This window comes from Diabrotica undecimpunctata, chromosome 6 (assembly GCF_040954645.1).
Source record: "Diabrotica undecimpunctata isolate CICGRU chromosome 6, icDiaUnde3, whole genome shotgun sequence".
NCBI classification, from domain to species: domain Eukaryota; kingdom Metazoa; phylum Arthropoda; class Insecta; order Coleoptera; family Chrysomelidae; genus Diabrotica; species Diabrotica undecimpunctata.
Window position 1 is genome coordinate 77,387,897 of NC_092808.1, and position 26,314 is coordinate 77,414,210.

Here is a 26,314-nt window from a genome sequence, read left to right on the forward strand (position 1 = left end):
CCGTAAAACAATAGATGGATGAAATAAAACAAGTTCATATTAATCGGATTCTTAAATAAAACGTATAAAGACATACTAACGTTAACAAAATTCACTAGGAAATTTCCGCATATGAAAAATACATCCAACTTGGTAACGAAATCCTTTTGTATCTATAAAGCTATTTTTAGAAAAGCACGTACCTACCAAAAACAGGTATTTGTACGACAGACCAAAACATACTGTAATGTGTATGAATAATAACAAAACTAAGGACTAAGGAGTCCCTATGAACCGTTTAGAATATACGCTGAAAATATACGGCTTAATCGCATAGTTGCCAAACTATCAGAGCTTACTTAAACCGATATATTTATGGTTCCAATATACAGTGAAAAAGATCTAAACGACCTCTATAATATATACACGTGAACTAAGCGATATATAGAGCAAGCGATAAAAGGCAAAATCGGGGAGGATCACACCTCTTCACACCTTCTTAGTTAACTTTGCCATTTAAATTGCTCTTTTCTAAAGGGACAAGGTTTAATTATTTAAACTGAACATTTAAATTACAGTCAGTAAGCTATTGCTTAAAAGATCATTGCAAATTTGACACTAACTCCACTTATATTGATTACATATTACCCCTAAATTACCTTACCATTCAGAAGTATGTAATATTGGTAAAGTGATATATTCTGGCTAGATAAATTAAACATTCTTCCCTTTTTTGCGGACTACTATCCATTTTTACACAAAAATATCTATTTTAGCACTTAAATATTTATTTTAAGATAACCTATTCAGAATTATATGTAGTATACAAACAAAACCAGAAATAAAATAATAAAGAAGCTACAAGATACCGTAAAACAATAGATGGATGAAATAAAACAAGTTCATATTAATCGGATTCTTAAATAAAACTTATAAAGACATACTAACGTTAACAAAATTCACTAGGAAATTTCCGCATATGAAAAATACATCCAACTTGGTAACGAAATCCTTTTGTATCTATAAAGTTAGTTTTAGAAAAGCACGTACCTACCAAAAACAGGTATTTGTACGACATACCAAAACATACTGTAATGTGTATGAATGATAACAAAACTAAGGACTAAGGAGTCCCTATGAACCGTTTAGAATATACGCTGAAAATATACGGCTTAATCGCATAGTTGCCAAACTATCAGAGCTTACTTAAACCGATATATTTATGGTTCCAATATACAGTGAAAAAGATCTAAACGACCTCTATAATATATACACGTGAACTAAGCGATATATAGAGCAAGCGATAAAATACAAAATCGGGGAGGATCAGGCAGGCTTCACGGCAGGAAGATCATGCATAGACCACATATACACACTGGAACAACTGTTGCAACAGAAAAAAGCAAGAAATAGAGATATACATTTGGCATTAATGGACCTGAGAAAGGCTTATGACTGTGTACCACGGTCAGAACTATGAGAGGCAATGTACAAATTAGAAATACAGACGGAACTCATAGAAGCTACAAAAGCTCTATGTAACGAAAATAAAGTGTCCATTAAAATGGGAACAAGAATCATAGGAGACCTCATTACAACAAACGGGCTCCTGCAGGGTTGTTCCACATCTCCTCTAACCCTATTCAAAATATACTTAGAGAAAGCCTTAACTACATGGAGAAGAAAATGCGAAGGGAGTACCGGTACGGAACGAATACCTATATACGTTAAGCTTTGCAGAGGATCAAGTAGTGATTGCACAAGACCAAGACGACCTCAGCTACATAACGAAGAAACTACAAGAAGAATATACCAAGGCTGGTCTAGATATTAACGTCGCGAAAACAGAGTACCTATTTACAAGTGAAGAAGACATAGAAGATCTACAGATTGACGACAACGTAACAATTAAAGGAAAGGATAAATTCAAATACTTGGGGTTTATAATCACGAAAAAGGCAACAACGGAGGAAGTAATTACAGAAAGACTAGTACAAACAAGAACAGCAATCCGACAACTTAACTCAGTATGGTGGGATAGACACCTAAATATTAATATAGATTATAATACAGGTTTATAAAACATTAGTGCGCAGTATTATGACATATGGGGCTGAAAATTTTATCATAAACAAGTAAAACAGTAGTAAGATAGTAGTAAGATAGTAGCAACAGAGATGGAATGCCTACGAAGATGCTGTAGAGTAAAAAGAATGGATAGAAGAAGTTATGACGAAATAAAGCAAAGAACATCAATAGAAACAGACATACTAACATGTATAGAACAAAAAAGACTAAAGTGATATGGACATGTAAGAAGAACTAGAGGGAGAGGAAAAGGAAAAGAGTACGACCCCGAAAATCCTGGAGGAATGAAGTAGTCGACTCCATGAGTAAGAGAGGCCTAAACAATGGAGAATGGGACAACAGAGCGAGATGGAAACGCTTGAGCAAGGGAAGGCAGTGAATACTGTAGAATCCCTGAATATATATACATATTATTATATATATATATATATATATATATATATAATATATATATATATATATATATATATATATATATATATATGTATATATATATATATATATATATATATATATATATATATATATATATATATATATATATATATATATTGTTATGATATGTAAAATCGAGAAAAATATTGGTTTGTTTAAAAATATTTCAAAATTCAATAACATTAAAATAATTCAGATAAGTAGAATAATATCCAACAAACATTTCGAAGAAGGAGAGTTATTAATTTCTTGAATTACCTGTACCAAACAAAAAGTAAGCTTTGCATAAATTATTTCTTTGTTATACTTGAGTGACCCGCATAGTTTTAAGTGAAAACAAAAAGACAATTGAACGGGGTTTTCCAAAATACATTAATGCAGTGATTAGGGACAAATAGAAGAGATTTTAGATAGAGGTTTTTGTTAGTTTTTAAGAATTATAGAAAATATTATTTGTAAATAAGTTTTAGGAAATTTTATAATTATAGGTAAAAATTTGTTTGTTATCGAAATGAAAAAATGGGGGAATTGTGACGAGTTTTGATTGGCGGAGATTGAAAAAGGTGGGATAGGTATGTACGAAAAAGTTTAGCGAGATGGAGGAGGAGAGAGAAAAAGATCAGTTGGTTTCCAAGTCTGTAAGAGGAACGGGGATTGTTTCTCTGGCGGTTCCTGAAATGTAGCAAGCAGTAGTGTTGAATGTTAGTGAGTTTTTTGTGGAGTTAGTGTATCTGACAGAGCTGAAGCAGCAAAATATTGTAAGTCATATTTCTCTACTTATATTCCAAGAGTCACTGTTCAGGCCAACGAGAGATTCAGTTTATCGTAAAGAGAAGATATTCCAAGAGTCATTTTTCACTCGGGCCAACGAGAGATTCAGTTTATCGAGAGGAGAAAGGCTATCATAATTTGAATGATTTGTGCTTTTGAAGGAGATCATTAAAGACGATATACTTGCAACAATCTGTGTAAGATTGCTGATTACATAGGGAGCGGTTGAGAGGAGATAATATAGTCTACAAGGAACAAGGATTTGGACCACTCATCATCAGAGAGAGATATTTTGTTTTCTGCAGTTTTTTTTCTTTTATTGATAACACAATTTTTACACTTAATTTAGAAAGGATATAAATATTTTGATTAGGAGAGTTAGAATAGTTCGGAATTTTGAGATTTCAATTAATATTGTTTGTACCATTAAATTTGATTGTTCACGTACGTAGAACAAAATTTTTGAGAATCATTATATGAGATTTGTTTATTGAAAACTTTTGAGTGTGAATTATTTCATTATTTTTATTTCAATATATAGTGTTAGATCATATGTGTTTTTTATTATTCCGGTATTCTCTGGACCTTACCTTTCACATGTAATAGCATAGATATTGAAGCACGAATTTAACCCTGAGATAAAAGAATTAAAAATTGTGATAGAGTCATAATCATATCATTTAAATAATTTTAATTAATCAAAAAAAATTAATTAGCTAATTATTGCTTGGCGCACCAAGACTTTAAATATCACAATAATATATATATATATAAATATATAATATATAAATATATAATATATATATATATATATATATATATATATATATATATATATATATATATATATATATAGAACCGCTCGTTTTATTTAAAAACGCTACAATATCTTTACACATGCCTAAATGAATTTATGCTCTGACTGATTAGGATACAAAAGAAGCAATCAGCACATGCATCGATAATTCGGTTGTATCTTCTGCCAAAAAAGCTCGATGGAAGGCACACAAAAAGAAAGCAGATGATGCTAATACATATTACAAGATTGATGCAGAATTACCAGAAACTAATAAAACTAAATATTTTGCTGTTAACGTGCAAAAAGTATTTTTGTTACCAATTATGCCAGGAAACAAAGATGTCTTTTTACAAGTCGTTTAGTTGTTTTTATTGAAATCTTCGCTTATTTAAAAAAAATCAAATTTCAACTATTCAGTGGTTTGGCATGAAGCATTTGGCGGTCGTGATGCTTCTAGGCTTCTAATATCATCGATGCAATGTATGCCTAATTAAGGAAAAGCGTGATATGAACAGTTTTGTTTTTGGGCAGATAATTGCAGTGCTCAAAATAAAAACTGGTACTTGTTTACTACATTAGCGATTATGGTAAATAATAATACCCATACCTCTCATGTAAACAACATAACATTCAAATATCTTACCATAGATCATACACATATGACTGCTGATGGTGTTTATGGCAACATTCAACAACAAATTAAAAAAGAAAAAATTTATTTAAAAATTCCTTTATAAAAGGTATATATTAAAACACCCTATCGGGCTACATCACATAACGTTTTTGAAGTTAATATTCCATCATCAGTGCTTTCTGGATGTACATGTTTTTAGCCACTAAATACTTGGGTAAATTAAATTAAACTGTTAAAGTACTGTTAAAATAAATTTGAGTTATATTATTTATTTTTTTATAGTAGGATGTGTAAGTTACAATAGGAATAGATAACATGGTAACGTAAGACTCCATATGGACGAAGATCAAAGAGAAGGGCTCGAGGACCTAAACTAAAACATTTCTTTAACATCACCGAAAGAGATAAACAAGCTAATTAAAAAGAGCTCACCGAAAAAAGTACCTAGGTCCAGACCAAATAATAAACAGGACTCTAAAATTCTTACCGGCGAGAGCTACAGTATTCCTAACAAAGATAATCAATGCGATTTTAAGATTCAAGAAATTTCCAAACCGATGGAAAGAGAACCATGTCATCATGAATACCCAAGCCAGGAAAAGACAGTACATTCCTGCAAAATGATAGGTCAATAAGCTCAGTAGACTCCAAACCGAAACAGACAGACTAGATATAATACCAGAAGCATAGTTCGGTTTTAGATCAGAGCACTTCAGCGAGCTACAAGTACTCAGATTAACAGAGTACATATCAGCTGGATTTAATGACAGACTATATACAGGAACTGCTTTCCTAGAAATAAGCAAACCTTTCGAGTGAGTCTGGCATACAGAACTAATTTACAAAATGAGAGGATACGGATACAGCGGGGCAATGATGAGACTAATCTCTTCATACTTGAACAACTAGAGTTTCAGGGTTCGTATAGGACAAGTACTGTCTAAGCTCGGGAACGCGGAAACTGGAGTACCACAGGAAGCGGTCCTATCACCTCTGCTATACACAATAAACATAGGCTACGTTCCTAGAATAGCAGAAACTTTACCAAGTATATATGCTGACAACACAGCGATAGCGGCCAAACACCGAAACATAGAATGTAACGATTTAATTTGCCTACCCCATTGGGTGTCACTTGTAACAATATAAATTGCTTATAGAAGGTTAAAAGGGAGAACTGGACAATTACTGGGTTGAAGATAGGGTAAGCAAATAAACTGAAGCGTTTGCGAACGACTACTCTTGTTTTGGTTAGAGAGCTGGGATCGTGAATAAAGTTTCCATATTTAAGGGACTGGAAGGGGTAACTACAAAGAAAGAAATCAAAAAAATAGTTACAGAGATTTCCTGGACAAGAAACACAAGAAGGTTCCTAAACTATTTAAATTGGACGCCGTTTAAGAGAATCCTCTTGCTAAATAAAAAAAAGGCTTTTCTTTCCTAAAAAATTCTAAGGATGAAAATCCTTTTAAAGGAACTAATTTTAAACTCCTGGTTAACAAAAACATTATATATTCATTATTATTGTATCTTTCAATTGATTGCTGTCACTTGTAACAATATAAATTGCTTATAGGGGGTTAAAAGGGGTAACTGAACAATTACTGGGTTGAAGATAGGGTAAGCAAATAAACTGAAACGTTTGCGAACGGCTACTCTTGTTTTGGTTGGAGATCTTGGGGTCGTGAATAAAGTTTCCATATTTAAGGGACTGGAAGGGGTAACTACAAAGAAAGAAATCAAAAAAATACTTACAGATATTTCCTGGACAAGAAACACAAGAAGGTTCCTAAACTATTTAAACTGAACGCCGTTTAAAAGAATCCTCTTGCTTAATAAAAAGAAAAGCTTTTCTTTCCTAAAAAAAATTTAAGGGTGAAAATCCTTTTAAAGGAACTAATTTTAAACTCCTGGTTTAAAAAAAAACATTATATATTTATTAATATTTCACTTTAACAGTTACATTATTACAAATAAAATTTTCAAAATTTATTAACAAACCTTACATTGGCGCTATTTGTAGCAATTTAAACAATTATTATAAATCAAAATATCCTAATTTTAATCAACATTACTATCATTGAGTTTAACCTTTAAACAAAACAGACTTCAAAATTTTGGTTATGTACCAAATGACAGAAAAGGATAACACTGACTGTTAAATATGTAGAAATAAAATATCCAACTTTTTTAAAATATTAATTAATTATTAAAGTTAACTTTATTTAAGAGAAGACTAATATGACAATTAGTTGATCCATAAAACTTATAATTTTATTTATTTATAATTTTTTAGTTTGGCATGAAAGCAAATCTTTGTATATTAATGAAAAACATGTTTATTTTAATGAGAAAAATTTTAATAAAAAGTACCTTGTTTCACCGGCGGTGTATTTCCTTTAAGAAAGTTCTTGGGATTGGATACAAATCAAACACACTGTACAACACAAACTGCAAATGATTTGGACGGACTCATTAAGACACAAAATGGACAAATCTTGGGGAAGTCAAACATTGAATTGGGCTTCAGATTATCCTGGATGATAACAAAATGCATTCCTGAAAAATCGGCTGCTTTATTCTCACTTAAAACCATGTGGACTTCTTAAAACGTTGGAAATAGTGTTGTGTCAATCGTTCATTTTACAAGGAGCGAATCACTCAGTGACCGACTCTGAAAACAATCGAATTATTTCAATCGTTCGTTCGTTTCAATACTTTTCGTATTTCGTATATGTGTATTCACCTTTATTGTCCTTCATACGTTTATGTTAGTGCAAGTAGGGCTTAGCATAGATTCTAAAAGAAATATTGGAGAAGCAGGAATTTATTATATTTTTGTTTATAGGTTCTTAGTGTAACTCAGGCATATGGAATTATTGCTGCATTCAAATATAAATATTTATTGTCATTGTGCGAATTTTAATTTTGCCATATTTTATGATTTTAACAACCTAATAACTTTTAAAAAAATAAGCAAAAGCAATCGCTTGGGCCCGATAGAATATTTTCCAACTCCAATACTCTCGGTCTGTAGCTAAGTCGCTGCCTTGCACGCAATTCTTAATTCAATATGTAGTATTTTAAATTTTCAATCATTTAAACGAACGCAATTATTTAGCCGCATGGCATATATCGGTCCTCGTCGCAAGTGAGGAACGAGGAACCGAGGACCAAGGACCGAAAGTAATAAGATTATTAGCTGTGCGATTTTGTTTCGGTGCTATCTCAATCGAAGCCGTTGGCGGTCGATCAAAAAACCGGCAAAAGGCAACAAGAAAATATTAAGAAAAACCATAAAATTCCAGGCATGTAAGGCTCAACCCCTTGAGCATTAAGTCTCCAAACTGGGCCTAGTCCAGAGCGAAAACTTAAGGCCCGCAATTTTAGTTTTGCGAATAAGTCACATGAAGATAACCGGAATAAAGCGACTAACGCTAGCCTGAATTTTTAATCGGATAGGGTACCATGTTGGAGTTCTATTACACAGGACTCCCACATGAAGAGCATTTGGCTGGTAGTTGTGCCTCTATCGCGCATCAGAGTGCTATAGGAGGAAAAGGGATGGTCTGGAGCATCGGAGCGCGATGGAGTGATTCCTGTTTATAACTCGAGTCAATACACCTCGCTTCAATGAGTTGTTACACCCTAACGTAATTCCTAGGGGTACAAATATCTTAAAAGCTGGGTTAAATTAAATTATTTGCTTGCCTTTTCTGAAAGTTTTGTAATTTGTAATGGAATGTATACCTAAAATATACATTTCTATTTGACGATGATAAAAAGCCTTACTGGTTGTTAATTTAGAAGAGGGAAATGTTTGTTGCATATCCATAGCTAGATAGCAAACTCCACCTTTATTTTTTGCGGACTGACGGTCAGCAAGCTATATAGAAAAAGTTGCCTCGTAATTTTCCTAACGTTGCTCATTAGAGTTGCCACTGTCACAAGTACTACAAGTATCGCAGCGAGATTTACCAAATAATAAATTTAATAAAAGAGGTAAAAAAGAAATAAATTAGACTTACTTACAATTAGTTTAATTTTACTACCTAAGACGACCGGTTTCGCTTTCTAAAATTTGCAAAGCATCATCAGGTCAGTGGTACAAAGCAAATTAAATGCTGAAATTATAAAAAAAGCCAATATTAGGGTGCTGTCTTATAAGGATATAGATTAAAAAAGTAATAGATCAAAAAAAGGTTTTAATAATTATGCCAATATTACATGTCTGTGTTTATTAATATGCATTGCATATAATAAATTGCTTTAGCTGACAGAGTAACAACCCACAAATTGGTAAGAGAAAAAATCTGTTGAATTGTAATAAATTAGAAACAAACAAAATACTACTTACATTCCGGTACAAAAGTATTTATATAGTGATTGGTGATTCATAGTTTAAACTATCCCGTATTACTGATAATGAGTGATCTTCGGTCAATGTTGTAACTGTCTAACAACTTAGGAGGAAGTTTCTTGAGGGGAGGGATGTTAACAGATGATATAGGAGTAAGGTATATGTTATTGTTTGTTGAAAGAAAATGTGATGTTTTATATTATTTAAATTATTAAAGTTATTTATATTTATTAAAGAGATATATTTTTAAATGTGTGTTAAATTATTGAAAATTTTATAAAGAAAGAGGACAGTTATATGACAATGATTGAAAGTACTTGTACTATTTTGTGGGTGTGCAATTTCTTTGACTTGTAATTATCAACTATTGATTAAAAGCATTTAATTTCTGCTAGGCAGAGAATTGTGATGTAAAATGTTAAAATAATAAATTAAAACACAATTAGGGACAAACAGAACACAATTAACAGGACAAAACAAACGTAAAACTTTAAAAAAGGGGGCTTATAGGCACTACATTACTTGCTAGGAGAGGAATTGGGTTTTTTGTTGTCTACTAGTATTTTAAGAGGTAAATTTGACAAGCTAATGTAGGTTAAAGTGTGACAGTTCTTCTTCTATTTTTAAAGTTAACTAGTTTTTGAAGCAGACCTTAGTAGTTAAACAATTAAATGAAATTGAAAATGTAAGCTAATGTGTATAACATTGGCATACTATTTAACAATCACTTGCTGAATTAAATTTAAATTTAAAATTTAAGTGTGATAGTCAAATTAATTGAAATAATTTTTATATAACAAAATTTGAAAATTTTAAAAAAAACCAGAATTACAAAATAAATTTAAGATGAGCATTTGGTAGAAGATCATAATCCAAATGTGTAATAAATATACAAAATTTTTTGAAAAGATTTTGAAAACACTTATTGTCGGTGTGGACGAGCATTCTGCAATGGTATGTTTAAACTTCTTCATGTTAGTTTTATTATAATAATGTGTAAACCAGAGAAATGGATAAAATTGTTTATAGCAACAAATTCCAAAAATTAATTTAATTCTAGTTATTAATTAATAATGAGGTTGGTAACCCTGGTATATGACAACTGCACACCGGATATAGGCATGATGTATGAATGCCGGTAAATAATGTGCTATTTAAAAGGTGTAACAGTAAATTTTAGTCTTATTTTAAGTTTATAATGTACCAAAGCAAGATGTAACGTCCACGTCGATATTGGTAAGTCTGTACAATAACTTTCTGCAACACTTTAACAATATCAAATTTACAGTCACTTATAGTTATAAGTTTAGTATCTCTATTCGACAACGTGAATTGTATGTGATTTAAGATTAAAATAAGTTGATTTAATTAGTAATACTAGTCTGAACGATTCTCCAGTATTGTTTTAGAATTTTAAAACCACGTGTTGAAGTAAATCAAGTTCTGATATTATAATGAGTATATATTATAAATATTAAAAGTCAGGTGGACTAAATTAGAAAATTTGTGGTAAATAAGTTGAGGTACCATACCAGTCAAATACTGATATTTAATTTAGTTTAAGGAAAAGGAATTTTATCAAGAAGAATATTGTGGAGGTGAGGGTGTCCAAATTTAAAATCTTTCGTTGACGATCGGAATCATTAATAAGATGAATTAGATGTATTGATTTGTGTTATCAATATTTGTGAAATTGTGAAATATATATAATATGGATTTTACATAATGTTAAAGTTACTTTTACCTACCACATGGTGATAATGGATGATATATCGATGGCTTAATCTGCAAACAAGCTAACTCCACTTTTTTCGTAATATCCTTTTATTTGTGTATTGCTTTCTTTACCCAGCTTTATATCAGTTCACAAACCGCTAACTTCTAATTTTTATTGTAAACCTCTTAAATAGCCTGCCCAAAAACAAGCTACCCCCATGCATAAGACCCCCACTACGGTAAAAGCGCCAACTCCGTGTTGCGCCAACCGTTAGAAAGTAGTTTAAACGTGAAATCATGCCCACACGGTTGTTATCAAAACAGTCGCTTTATGATTATTATGTTTCGGACTGGTGTTCTAAAACAACGTATTGCCTGTATCGGTGGCAAAATTAAATAACACTTTACATACGGAAAACATATCATTATTTCATCCTTAAAAAGACGCCTGCGAAAAATGCATGTCATATAAATTGGGTTTTGTATCTGAAAATGAATACAAGAAAAACACAACAAGAAAAGAGCAGGCTCGTGCTGAAAAAAAGCATAAAAACTGAGAGGGTTACGTATTTACACTTGATGTTCAGGCTCTGCTAGAGCACCAAAATCTAATGTATCATCGCTGTATTACAAATCTAAACTTAATGTGCATAATTTTTGTGCAGTAGATGTAAAAACTAAGGAAGCATACTGCTTTTTATGGAATGATACAGAAGGTGGAGTTTCCGCTGAAGAATTTGCTTCTGTCATTTCATACTTTCTTATAGATACAGTTCTACCACAAATCTTGGACACCACAGACAAAAAAGTAGTGATTTACAGCGACAAATGCGCAGCTTAAAATCGAAACGTTACGGCCTCAAATGCTTTGATAAATGTGGCGATGACCAAAAACATCGTTATTGAACAGAAGTACCTTGAAGTAGGTCACACATAGATGGAGGTAGATTATATGCATGCCTCCATCGAAAAAAAAACCTTCGAAATAAAATTATGAATGTACCTGCTGAATACATTGGTATTTGCCGAAGTGCTCGCAAAAATCCTAAACCATACTACGTTGAATATTTAGCACATTCATTCTTTAAGTCGTTTCTTCTTCTTCTTACGATGCCTATCCGTTCCGGATGTTGGCGATCAACATGGCTATCCTAACTTTGCTTGCTGCTATTCTGAATAGTCCGGTTGTCGATGTATTAAACCACTTTCTCAGGTTTTGAAGCCAAGGTATTCTTCTTCTCCCTGGTTCTCTCTGTCCAAATACCTTGCGCTGAAGAATGAGTTGCAACAAGCCGTATCTCTGTTCATTCCTCATAACATGGCCAAGATATTCTAATTTGCGCTCTTTGATGGTGTTAATAATCTCACATTCCTTGCCTATTCTAGGTAGGACCTCAACATTAGTGACACGATCACCCATGAAATTCTTAAAATACGTCTGTAACACGTATTCGCTTCTTAAAGAAGCTTCGGAAAGTGTCCAGGCCTCTACTCCGTATAATAACGTAGAAAATAAATAGCATCTAATAAGAGAGATTTTGGTAGCAAGTGGTAAATGGTAAGTGGACTTCTGAAAAGAGACTTCATCATTATGACCACCGATCTCGCTTTTCCTATGCGTTGTTTTATTTTACTGGAGTGATCCCATTGGCTGTTAATGTTGGTACCAAGGTATGTGTAGCTGTCCACTCTGTTAATTGGATGTTGGTTAACTAAAAGCTGTGTATTTAATATTACGCGCTTACTGACTACCCTGTACTTTGTTTTCTTCGTATTAAGATTAAGTCCGTGTTCTCTACTTATATCTGATATATGCGACATTATTATTTGCAAACCGTCCAGACTATCTGCAAAAACTACTGCGTCGTCGGCATATCTAATGTTGTTTAGACGTATTCCGTTGACTAATACGCCTTCTTGTAGTGCGCCTAGCGCTTGCTCGAAGATATATTCAGAGTATATATTAAATAACACCGGGGACAGAATGCATCCTTGCCTCACTCCTCTATCTATGGAGACTGCCTCTGTCAATTGGTCATCCACTTTAAGTCGTTTAATGATGTCAAATTTCTTAAATCCATTCGACCTGAAAAAATGAAGGGGAATCTCGAGGTAAATTTTTTTTCTTCACCTTTGGCACGTAAGGTAGTAAACATTATTATTTTTCTTTTCAAGGTAAATGAAATCAGAGCCCTGAAATATACGAATTTTATAAAGTAAATTTTAAAGAAGAATGGAAGTTACTTCCCCAACGGCGTGAAAAAATCCAAACTAATCCAAAGGAGTTTGCTCAGCTGCCGAACTTGCATTCTGATAGATTGCCATTAACCATCAGAAAGTTCCAGGATCTTCAAGATCTAAAACCCTTCATCCTTACTGATTTTCATTCCTACTACCATAATCTAACTCATAAATAAACATTTTTTTTAAACAATCTAAGTTTTTTATACTGTAATATTTTATTTTTTCTTGATACTTTTGAATTTTAATTCTTTATATTAATTTGTTTTAAAAGATGTTCACAAAAACAGGCTAACTCCTTTTTTCTATTTCTTACTGAATATTTAAAAAAGCTAACTCCTTTTATGACGCAAAAAAAAGTTTTAGGTCAAAGAAAGTTATTTTTGATTAATTATTATTAACACCAAGCATTAAAAGAACGAATTAAGATTTAATAATTAACTGTAAGTATAATTATTCATGAACTGAACGGTTTTATGTTCATACTGAAAAATTTGCCTAAATGGAGTTGGCTTTTTTGCAGATTAAGCCATCGATATGACATCTATGAAAACAAGAAAATAGAGAATGAATCAGATAAAATCAGAATGTATTTCGACTGAGAGTAGATAAAAGAAGTGAAATAGAATCAGGTAATGTTATTTTATATATTCAAGTAGTTATGTTAATACTGAGTAGACTGGTGTGTATTCCAGTTCTAATTGAGCATTTAATGTATGTAATGAGGTGTTTTTAAAGATTTTAAAATTTCTAAATTTCCAGATTATTTAATAAGAAGCCTTTATTGCAAGTATGAAGAATTTTGAAATCTGTTTGTGGATCAAAGATGTGGTTTGTACTTCGAATATGTTGTGAAAAATGGGATTGACCTGATGTTGGACGTTCTATATATCTAAGATGTTCTCTCAATCTAATGTTGAAGGATCTAAAGATTCTACCGATGTAACACGCATTGCAGGTATGGCAACTCAACTTATACACCCCACTATACTCAAACGAGTCACGTTTGTCCTTGTTATTCAAGAATGCCAATCCTAAATTTGATGAAGTATTAAAAGAGATGTTTATGTAGCCTTTAAAAACTTGTACAATTTTGTAAGAAACCTCACCTATGTATGTTAGAGAGCGGTAATTTTTTTGTTCAACAATTTCACTATAATGTTGTGAATATACATGGTGTTTTTTTTTAATGGCCTTGGCATAGTCAATTGACCAGACTATTTTGTAATTTGTATTCACAGAACAACAATCAGAGTTCGAGTTAGTACTAAATGTTAGTTTTAATTTTTATTTTTATTTATTTATTTTTTTTTTTATTTAATATTCTCTTTTTTTTATTATTTTTTTATATAACTTTTCGATATTGTATGTAATATGTATATATATTTTTTATTTTGTTTTGGTCGTCTTTTATAATAATTTTGTTTTACATTTTTTTTTGTTTTTTTTTATTTTCTTTTTTTTTATTTATTTATTTTTTTTTATTTTTTTTTTATTATTTTTTTTTTTTATTTTTTTTTCATATTAAAAGGTTTATTACATGATTGGTATGTTCGCAAATTGCTTACAAGTTTCATCTTAATTCTATGGTTAGTACATTATATTGTTTAAAGTTTATATTTACAATTTCTTATTAACTGATAAATACAATTAAAGATTTCTACGTTTCCAGAGAAAATTAATTCATTTATGTGAAATGGGAAATAGACATTTAGATTTCGTAAGTTTTCATATAAACATGAAATATTTCCTTGTTGGTTTACAAATTCTAATAGGATATGTGTTAAATCTCCATATTTACCACAAGTACAGTTTGGAGTGTCTGCTAAATTCATTTTGTACATTCTTGAAGGTGTTAGAGCATGATCTGACCTTAGCCTATTAATAGTTTTAATGAAACTTCTGTTGGACTCTTAATGAAACCACCTTTTTTAAGAAGTGTGGGTCGCCAATTTTAATTTGAGCCGATGTTTACTATATACATATATATCTGACACCGGTAAAATATTGTTGTCTATGTTTTCTCCGCTTGATAATGCTTTTTTTGCCAAAGCATCCGCTATTATATTACCCTTTATCCCAGAATGGCCTTTGATCCATGCGATAATAACTTCTCCTCCGAGCTTTGAAACCTCGTAGTACAATTTTAAAATTTCTACATCAAGATGAGTCAATTGATTGGATTTATTTGTTACACATAATCTTTCTATTGCACTTTTACTATCTGTAAATATTACACAGTTCTTCATTTCCTTTGTCAAAGCGTGAAAAAGAGCAAACTTTAAAGTTTGCTTCATCAGGTAACTTATATCTGTGCTGTTGTCCAGAATTCTGTTGATATACTGCGCAAGCAGTGTTATTACCTTTTTTTGAACCATCAGTAAACATATAATAATAATTAGGCCATCTCTTCTGAATTTCTGCGTTAAACATGGGGCCTTGGACATCATTGAGAAATTCTGTCTTGATTTTTATTGAGAACAGCACATGAGGCTTTTCAGTGTAAACTAGTGGAAGATGACCCTTATAAAGTACCTCTTTGAATTTAGACAGATTTCTGTAGCTTACCGCCACGAGTGGAGATTTTTTCTTAAACCAATACCTTTTAGTCAAATCTAAAACAGCCAGATTGTGTATATCTTTGAGAAATACTTGGTCTCTGCTAATGGTACGAGCTATATATTTGTCGGTAAGATACTGCCTCCGTAAATTCAATGGCGATTCAACAGCTTCAATTTCCATTATATTAATTGGTGAAGATTTCAGATACCCAAGGCACAAGCGTAGGCACTTATTTTTCTGTACCTCAATTTTTGTTAAATGGGTGTCCGATGCGTTTCCATACAAGTGACAGCTATAATCAAAAACTGGTCGTATCATAGATCGATAAAACATTAAACTAATGTTGGGATCTGCACCCCAGTTTATTTTACAGAAAGCTCTTAGGATATTCATAGCTTTTTCGGTTTTTTTAATGATATGTTGAATATGATCTTTCCACAAAAGTTTTCTGTCTAAATAAGTTCCCAGGTATCTGATACAGTTTTTAATTGGAAATTTGAATTGACCACAATTTATATATCCTTCTGAAATTCTATGTTTTCTAGAAAAGAAGCAGATTTCTGTTTTGGATTCTAATAATGTTAATCCATTTTATTCATAATATGCATGTATTGTTGAAATAGCTGTTGTTAAATTATTTTTAGAAACATCGATTGATTTGTCCGATGAATAGAGTACCACATCATCTGCAAATTGTAGTATTTTTGTGTTAATAGGAACAATGTCTTCTTCCCTGCGGCAGGCCTATATTGGACAGTCGAGGAGAAAAAAATTTCTCATTGATTTTTAAGTAAATCAATCTCTCCGAGTACAAAGTTTTCAAAAAGGATGTTATACCTATAGGTATCCCGACTGACAATAACTTTTGTTCAAGGATATCCAAATTTATATTATCAAAAGCAGATGATGCGTCCAGAAATGCAGCTGCAGTGGATGAGTTTTCCGTGAAATTGACTTGAACTGTTGTGACGAGAGAAGTTATGGCATCTTGCGTGGATTTAAATTTGCGAAAACCAAATTGGGAGTTTGGGAGAATGTCATTAAATTCTAACCAATGCTCTAATCTATTTTTAATAAGTCTTTCCAGGGTTTTATATAGACAAAAAGCTAGAGATATTGGGCGATATGAATTGTGATCGTCATCACGTTTGCCAGGTTTTCTTATAGGTTATAGGTATTATAATATACTCCTTCCAGCTTTCTGGAATTGGTGCTTGTTTCTGCCAAATATTATTTAGAACATAAAGTAGATGGATTTTATGTTCATTTGTCAGGTTAGAAATCATAGAATAAGATATGTTGTCTTTACCAGGAGCAGTATTGTTATTTTGTTTGAGGACCCTTCTTAGTTCCCATAGATAGAACGGACGATCTAAGCAAAGGTTATCTCTAGAAACAGTGGCTATGAAGTTGTTAATATCATTCGGAACCCAATCTGGTGAAATTTGTTGGTAAAACTCTGTTATACATGGTTCGTCCGGGTCAATAGGTAAATTATTGGATTGTTTGCGATTTTTGAAGCAATTTACTTTCCTCCATACCTCCTTAATGGGAGTGTTTTGATTCAAACTTTCACAACACTCCCTCCAGTTTTTCCTTTTCTTTTCCTTAAAGGTTTTCTTCGCTAATGCGTCCATCTTTTTATATTCTATTAGGTTACTTATTGTGGGATTTTGCTTATATTTAATATAAGTTAATTTTCTGCGTCGGGCTGTTTCCTGGCACGTTTTGTCCCACCAAAGCTTTGGAATGTGATGTTTGTTGGTAATATTCATGTATTGTGGTATTGCTGTATTGGCTGAGAAGTAGAAGTTTTCAATTAGATCACTATACGTCCTGGGTTGGTTTAGAGATGTAAAGACTGATGAATACAAATTCCAATCTGCTTTGTTGAAATTCCAGATTTTGTGTAGTCTCTTGGTTTCTTTTCCCTTTGGGTGATAAATTGAAAAGATAATTGGTAGGTGGTTTGATCCGTGGGGATCTTGTAAAACATTCCAATTCAGTAGCGCTATAATATCTTGAGTACAAATTGTGAGGTCTATTGCAGATGCTCGTGAATGTGTGGTTAAAGGAACAAGAGTGGGTGAACCGTCATTTAGAAATACTAGATTACACTGCTCGATAGCATCCAACAATGATTTACCGGATGTGCCATCAACTTCACAGCCCCATGCGACATTGTGCGCGTTAAAGTCACCTCCCAAAATAAAGGGTTTTGGTATAATTTTAGAAAAGGATAGCCATTGCTGTGTTGTAGTTTTATTTTTCGGTTCATTATATAGAGATACGAGATGAATGATTTTATTTGTTGATGGTAGTTTAAAGGAAATACATGTGTATGTAATAGGGATATTTATGTTAAATCTAATTTCTTGACATTTAATATTTGTTTTCAATAAAATAGCTGACCCACCATAACCATCTATACGATCTGTTCTAAAGCAATTAAAGTTTTTAAAGTTATAATACAAACCAGGCTTAAACCATGTCTCCGATAATAAGGCAATATGAATTTGACTTTGATGGAGTGAAAATTCTAAATTTACTTTATTTGAGACTGCCGAACGACAGTTCCATTGCAAAACATTTAATTTTGAGTTTAGGTCTGCGAATTTGATAACACATCTGGATTTACATGTTTACAAATTAGTTGGATGATTTCTGATTTAGAAACATTAAAATTATTTGTTTGTTGTAGAGAATTAACAATTTTCATAACCAATTCTAAAATTACATTAATTATACTAGGATCTAGGACCTCTGACTGTCGATCTGTGATAATTGTTTTTTTGTATTGAGGGCTACTTAATATTCCTCCCGAAGTACTGGGGACATTAACCTGAGAAATAATCTCTTTTCTGATCTGTTCAGATGGATCAGTTGTATTTGGCCTTGGCCTTTTATTAGATTTATCTTTTAATTCGTTTGAGCTACTGTTATAAAGCAAATGGGAAGCAAATTGTTTTCTAGAGGAATTGACTTTTGGAATATTCTGAACATAAGTAGAGGAAGAAGTAGATTGTAAATAGGTAGAAGAAGTGGGTTGAACCAGTAAGTCAAATGGATGGCTCGTATTGCTTTTATTTAAAATATCTGCATAGGAAGTTTTGGGAACCTGTTTATTGGCATCAAAAAAGTTTATGTTGGAAAAACTCATAGCTTCCTTAATTAATTTTTGTCTCTTAAACTCTGGGCACACTGATAAATTTGTTGTATAATGATTTTCTTGGCAACTGAAACATTTTGGGATAAAGTCATTTATTTGGCATTCCTTTGTATTATGCGACTCTTGGCATTTACCACATCTTGGCCGACCTTTACACTGACTACCCAAATGTCCATATCTGAGGCAATTAAAACATATTAAAACTTTTTGTGTATAGTGTTCAACCTCTTTAATAACTTTATTTATTAAAATATAACGCGGCAATATCTGAGATTTAAAGGAAACTATACACGATTTGGTGGGAACGTAAATTATTTTTTTTGAATCATTTTCAATAACTTCCTCTTTGCGTTTAATTCGCCGAACGTTTACAATTTCAAAGTTACAATGACTATCATATTGTTTAATTTTTGATTTTACATATTCTTTAGAAAATTCTGTATCAATATCTCTAATTATCCCTTGTCGGAACAGAATGAATTTAGGTATATACAATTCTAAATTATTTGTAACAAATACTGATGAATTTTTTTGATTTATTAAATAATTTGCGTTTTTGTAGTCTGTTAATTTAATCCTAATTCTATTACGACCTATAGAATCAATATTTGTAATTTTTGAGTCCAATTCAGGAAAAGCAGAAAGAGAAATGTCACCAACTCTTAAAGCATTTAACTTACCGGTGAAAGATCCCGAGCAATTTTCTACGTAAACATGATATGGTCCGGTATCTTTATTTGTATATAAATAAACCTGTCTATTATGTACCTTCTCATTAACGTTAGAAACATTACCGTTTTTTCCCAATGAATTAGACATTAAATTAGTACTTACATTCTGGTTCTTGTTTTTGTGAAATTGTTTCCATATTAATTTGTAAATTCCATCATACCAACCTGATTTTCATCTTTATCATAAGAAGGGGGAGGGTCAGGGGGCTTGCTGCCCCCATTTAATTCACTCATCTTTATGAAAAAAACACCTATAGTTTCCCCAAAATTAATTGTTTATCGCAAAACAAAAAAACAAGTAGGAAAAAAGTTTTGTTATCGATACTATTAACGCCGATAATTTACACACGTCCGATCGATTTGAATTCTTCCGAACAACTGAATGTTAAAGTTAAATCTAGAAAATTTAAGCTATTTGAGTCATCTTGAATCTCTAAAGTAAATTTTATGGTGTGATGTAATTGATTAAGGTAATACTTTAAGGTACTATGAATGTATCATCTACATATCTCGAATAGAATTTGATGTAATTAGTGAAGGGATTGTTTTTCATTATTTTATTAGATTCAAGATCATTCAAAAAGATCTCTGCTAGAATTGGGGATAGGGGGGAACCCATTGCATGTCCATTGTACTTGAAAATGAGACTGTTTATTTCCCGCCTTACATTTTTCAAGATACAGTTTATATATTTTTGATATATCTAATGTGCAGGCAATGTATTTTGACCACCATTAAGAGGCAAAAGACAGCATATTTGGGGCACATTCTTAGAAATGCTAAGTAAAATCAAAGGAAAAAGGGGTCCTGGTAGACGATAACTGTCCTGGCTAAAAAACATTCGCAACTGGACCGGGTTAAACACACAGACACTCTTCAGAAAAGCAGAAGATAGAGACGAATTTGCAATGGTTATAGCCAACCTTCATTAGTGGAGATGGCACTAGAAGAAGAAGAAAAAGGCAGTGTATTGTTTATTCGGGTTTTTGTTTCTGGAATATTAGGGGGAGTAATGAGACTAGGTCGCAGGAAGCGTGCTAATATTATGTTCCATAATATATAATTAAATTTTTTTATTAATTTCTATAAATAAAAGATGCAGATTTATTACGAATAGCATTTTTTTTGCCTTGTAGGTTTATTAACTCATACTCTTAAATAATTATATATTTTTCATTTTTTCAGTTGCCAGTTGGTAGTACCTAGAAAATATTTTTGTTAGGTATTTGTTTTAAATTTATTTTATCATTGCATTTTTAAGTATAAAGCAAACCAACATTTACACTTTTACGTTGCACTACTTTTCATTTTTGATATATGTACGATTGACCTAGCTCTCTAGCTTTACTGACAGTATTCTTTCTTCATGAATTTCGCTCACTCGATCTCTTTGGTGCTTTTTTTTCTATTTTTTAAATTATTTTTGTTTCTTTTTAGATAAATCATTAACAAAGTTTTTCTTGATTTTTTTTTTCATTTTGTTGAAGAATTAAGTGGGTATTTAGCTTCAGTCTTTTTGGTACAATACAACTACTAGATACAATGAGTATTAAATACTCATTGTTTTTATCGATGGCGCTAAATGGGTCATTTTCTAATTCGGCGGAAATAACTACAATAAATAATAACTTTCAGGCTGCGAAAAACTTGATGATTTTACCTATATTTGTATTAGGTTTTGTCTTGTACAACGGATTTTGTGTTTTATCGGCTACGGTTTCACACACAGTTATACCTAATACACCAGAGGAAGATGCTTCAATATTAGTATCTAACTCTATAAGCAACAACAATAAACTACTCGGACACATCTAAATGCATTTAAAATTACCTTTTAAATTCGCTACTCCGGAAGTATCTAAATGTTGCTCAGATATTCCATGCAGGTTTTCTGAAATTTCAGGTTATGTGAGTATACCCATACTTAGTAAATAAAAGATTTCTTCAAAAGTGCACCCCTTATTTAGTTTTAAAATATTTTGTTATGGATAAAGGAGACAACTAAAGCTAACATAGTGTCATCTAGTAGAAAAGAGAGGTATCTACAAATTTAAGTGAATAAAGGGGGCAACTACTGCAGTTACATTTTTCAGATTTTCAGTTTTAATTAAAATACTGACTCTTACCCCTTTTATGACTTTTCTATTTCTTTATATTTTTGCAATAAAAATAGTGCTATATCTCAGATTGTCACTTGCCGCTTTTAAATATGTATAAAAGTCTATTTTTCAAAAATGTTAGTTGCCTTCTTTATCCACTTGAGTCTTTACTTATTAACAAACTTTCTCTATTCTGTTTTCTTAAACTAATTGCAAATACAGCGGAAGTTGTAAAAAATCTATTAGTTAGCTATGTATTTATACTGTGTAAAAGGCAAATATATTTATTGAAAAGTTTGACTAAATAAGTAATTTGGTTAATTAAGCCTACCTATTCTTACGATTTCAACGATTTCCCTCGTTGCAGACTACTGCTCCAATCTGTTTAACTTTTCTTTGCATCAATTCCCGGGGTAATGGAAAATCCGAGTTAACCCGAACTAGGTACCTCACATAAAATGAAATTTATAACTGAATATATAAGGATGTTGGTAAAAGGCGTCGTAGTTTAATAAGCAGAAGAGGCCGGAAATGATAGCCCGTAGGGTTCTAATTATTTCCTTGCGTTCTTGGTTTCCGTTAGTAGATCATTCTCAGTCTATAATTCATCAAAAACTAATTCCACTTTCTGGGAGAGTTTTAGCGCTTTAACCTATCATCGTGTTACTGAAACAAGGATATAGCTAAATTGAACTGCATATTTTTTAAATACTTTTCGTGTTCAACGACTATTTGCTTTTTGCTACAAACAATTATTGTTATAAGGAAACCGTAATAGAGCACCTGTAAGTTATTTAAATATAAAAACATTCTAAGTTTAAATTATGTCAGAATAAATAATATGTTGAATTTACATGCCGCTCAAGATCGAGAACGATATCGGCAAATCGTCATGGAAGCTACCCACGCCTAAATCTTGGGCATGGTACTCAAAGAAGAAAAATACAATTTACTTTAATTGCATATATATATATATATATATATATATATATATATATATATATATATATATATATATATATATATATATATATATATATATATACCTATATGTATATATATATATCTATTTATATATACATATATATATATATATATACATATATATATATATATATATATATATATATATATATATATATATATATATTTATTTATATATATACATATATATATATATACATATATATATATATCTACATATATATATATATATATATATATATATATATATATATATATATATATATATATATATATATATATATATATATATAAATAAATAAATTGTATACCCAAGCTTAATCAAGCCATTCAGAGCGATGCTGGGAATATTTATTACCATCATTTTTGTACTCATTTCGTCAAGTAAGGACGATAACAAATTAAATGTAGGTAGTACGTAGACGGTTGCTTTTGGAATTAATTTGAGTCTCTTATCATTCTCTAACACGTGTTTCTGGGCTACCCGTCATCAGAGAGACTTGTAAGAAGACTCAAACCAAAATCAAAACGCACCGACTAGTATGGCAATTATAGGAAAAATAATTACCAGAGTATGTTACTAGCGACCTCTAGTGAGGGAAGATTAACTTTAATGTCGATAGCAATTAAAGTAAACTGTATACCCAGGTTTTTGCCCATATTTATAGTCGGTACTCAAGTATCGGTCGATGCTTGAGGTCGACCTTGAGTCGTTTTTGTGTTTTATAAACGGATCTCAAGCACGAAATCGAGCTTGAGTGTACAAAAATAACAGCTCGTGCTCAAGCATCGGATCGACCTGCCTTGAGCACGGGATCCTAACCTAAATTGTTTGTTTATACCTACCTATTTATATTTTTTTCCAATTCGCTTTCAATACAATATATTTTTTTTTTGTTTTTTGAGATTTATTTATGGATATTGTTGTTCAACACCCAGGATTAAGTCATAGTAGCTTAATATTTGATCAAAGTTGACTAAGAGTTAGAATGGAAAGAGGACAAATTCCAGAATTATTAATAGGTGAATTGTTATGAATAGTGAACATAGATAAAATAACACCTAGATTGGTAACAGGGATAGCCAAGGTCAAATCACGTTCGGATTTCGCTCCCATTCGTTTGGTGGCGCTGCTAGCCTCATTTCTGCTCGGAGGGAGTGTGCTGTGGTCAATTCAAAGTTGAGTTTAGACAAATACGGCGCCATATTTGTATTTGTTTTATTTTTTATAATTTAAAATTTTTAATATAAGTAGTGCAAAAAGGTACAATTTTAGATGAGTTTTTATTATGGCATCGAACACATTATATGAAATACCAATGGAAAAACAAAGAAATGAACAAAGAAGATGTTGTGTTCCAGACTGCATGGATACTACTAGCAAGCATTACCGTTTTCCAAGTTTACGGAATTATATGGATATGTTTGATAAATGGGCGAGTGCTGTTAAGAGCCGTAAATTGTAAATTTATGCGATGAAAATTGTAGTAAAATGCCTTTTGCAGAATTAGGCTTTTAGTCACATCAAACTTGACATAAGAATGACAAAACAATTATTTAAATACTGACCATTTGTTGTCAAAACATTAAGAAAACTAAATTATACTACACTTGGCTTGTATTATTAATATTTCTTGTAACACATATAACATTTCTTGTAACATTTTTATAAGTGAAGGTTTTATTCTATATTTTATTCTTTAATTTAATCACTTTGACATTTTAATGTAATGGAAAATAAATATAGTCTCATAACAAGAAAACCCAAAAAGTATACGAAAAATATTTATTATCGTATATAAGGATTTTTCTTAGGATTTGATGTTATTTTAGGATTATATCGATTTTCCTTTACTTTAAAATGAGTTCACAATTCTAGGCAATATTACTAAACTTTTGAATTTAGCGCCATGTATATATAGTTACGCTCCCGGTCACTAAGTGATGCGCCAATCATTGTTTTATTCGTTAACACGGAAGTTTCAATGCTAGGTGGTAGTGTGATATGATAGTGAATATGCATGCAGGCAGGTACTATCTACTTACTCCAGTATTAAAGCAAGGTATTTATTGATAACGGGCTAAACAAAAAAATAGGTTATTTGATAGATATATCTTTTTAGGTAATGATCAACAAAATAGATGTTATAGTGCACATATAAGAAATGTTGCCAAAAGGCTATTTAGAACCTGGAAAATATGGTTTCCCTGTCTGAGATGAGGCCTACAAATCAAATTAAATACATATCTTGCAATAATAAGTGCTACAGCAGTACTCTGCAATATATGTTTACAGGAAAATAATGATAGTGATGATGATTTTATAGAAAATACTGATGTGCCAGTAAATAGAAATGTTAATGATGTGGAACAAGATTTAAATTTTAATAGACATTTTATTCAATAATGTTATGCATGAGAATGTGAATATATTATTGAATACTTATAACGGGTGTTTTTTTTAGAGGTATAGAAATAGAAGTTGGCAACACGTTTTTAAGGGGCGGCCATTTTGACAGCTGTCAGGTGATTATTATTTACTTTAGTTTGACATTTCAATATGAATAGACTGACGCCTGAACAACGCTTTCAAATTGTTCAAATTTATTTTGAAAATCATAGTTCTGTTCGGAATACGTATCGCGCACTACGTCCATTTTATGGTATACATAATCGCCCATCAGAGCAATTAAATCGATCAACTTTGGAACGTTTTCGCACCACGTTCACTCTTAATGATAATACGCATCCACAGAGACGTCGTACAGTGCGTACAGAAGATGTTGTTGCTGCTGTTGAGCGTAGTATAGAGGAAGACCCGAATCAGTCTATACGCCATCGTGCACAGCAGTTGGATATGTGTCCATCCACTTTATGGAAGATTTTGCGAAAAGATCTTGGTTTGCGTGCTTACAAAATTCAACTCGTGCAGGAATTGAAGCCACACGATCACCTAGCAAGGCGTAGATTCGGTGAATGGGCCCAAAACGAAATTGCCGTTGATCCAGACTTTCATAAGCGAATTTTGTTTAGCGACGAAGCTCACTTTTGGTTAAATGGCTACGTCAACAAACAAAACTGCCGTATTTGGAGTGAACATAATCCTCAAGTGTATGTTGAGAAACCACTATATCCAGAAAAATTGACTGTTTGGTGGGCTTTATGGTCTGGTGGAATCATTGGTCCGTACTTCTTCAAAAACAATGCTGGCCAGAACGTTACAGTCAATGGTGACCGCTATAGAGCCATGATTACTGACTTTTTTATTCCTGAATTGAACAACCATAATGTGCAGGAGCTGTGGTTTCAGCAAGACGGCGCAACATGTCACACAGCTCGTGCCATAATCGATTTATTGAGGAAAACGTTTGGTAACCGCATAATCTCGCGTTTAGGACCTGTGAATTGGCCTCCAAGGTCGTGCGATTTAACACCGTTAGACTATTTTCTGTAGGGTTATGTGAAGTCGCTAGTCTATGCCAATAAGCCTGAAACGATTGACGAACTGGAGGACAACATTCACCGCGTTATTGCCGATATACGGCCACAAATAGTGGAAAAAGTCGTCGAAAATTGGACCTCCAGATTAGACTACGTCAGAGCCAGCCTTGATGGTCATATGCCAGAAATCATATTTAAAATATAATGTCAAAAAATTATCTTTCACATAAAGTTAATTTCCTGTTCATATAAAAAATAATCTTTGTTTTATTCCACTTTAAAGTTCTATACCTCTAAAAAAAACA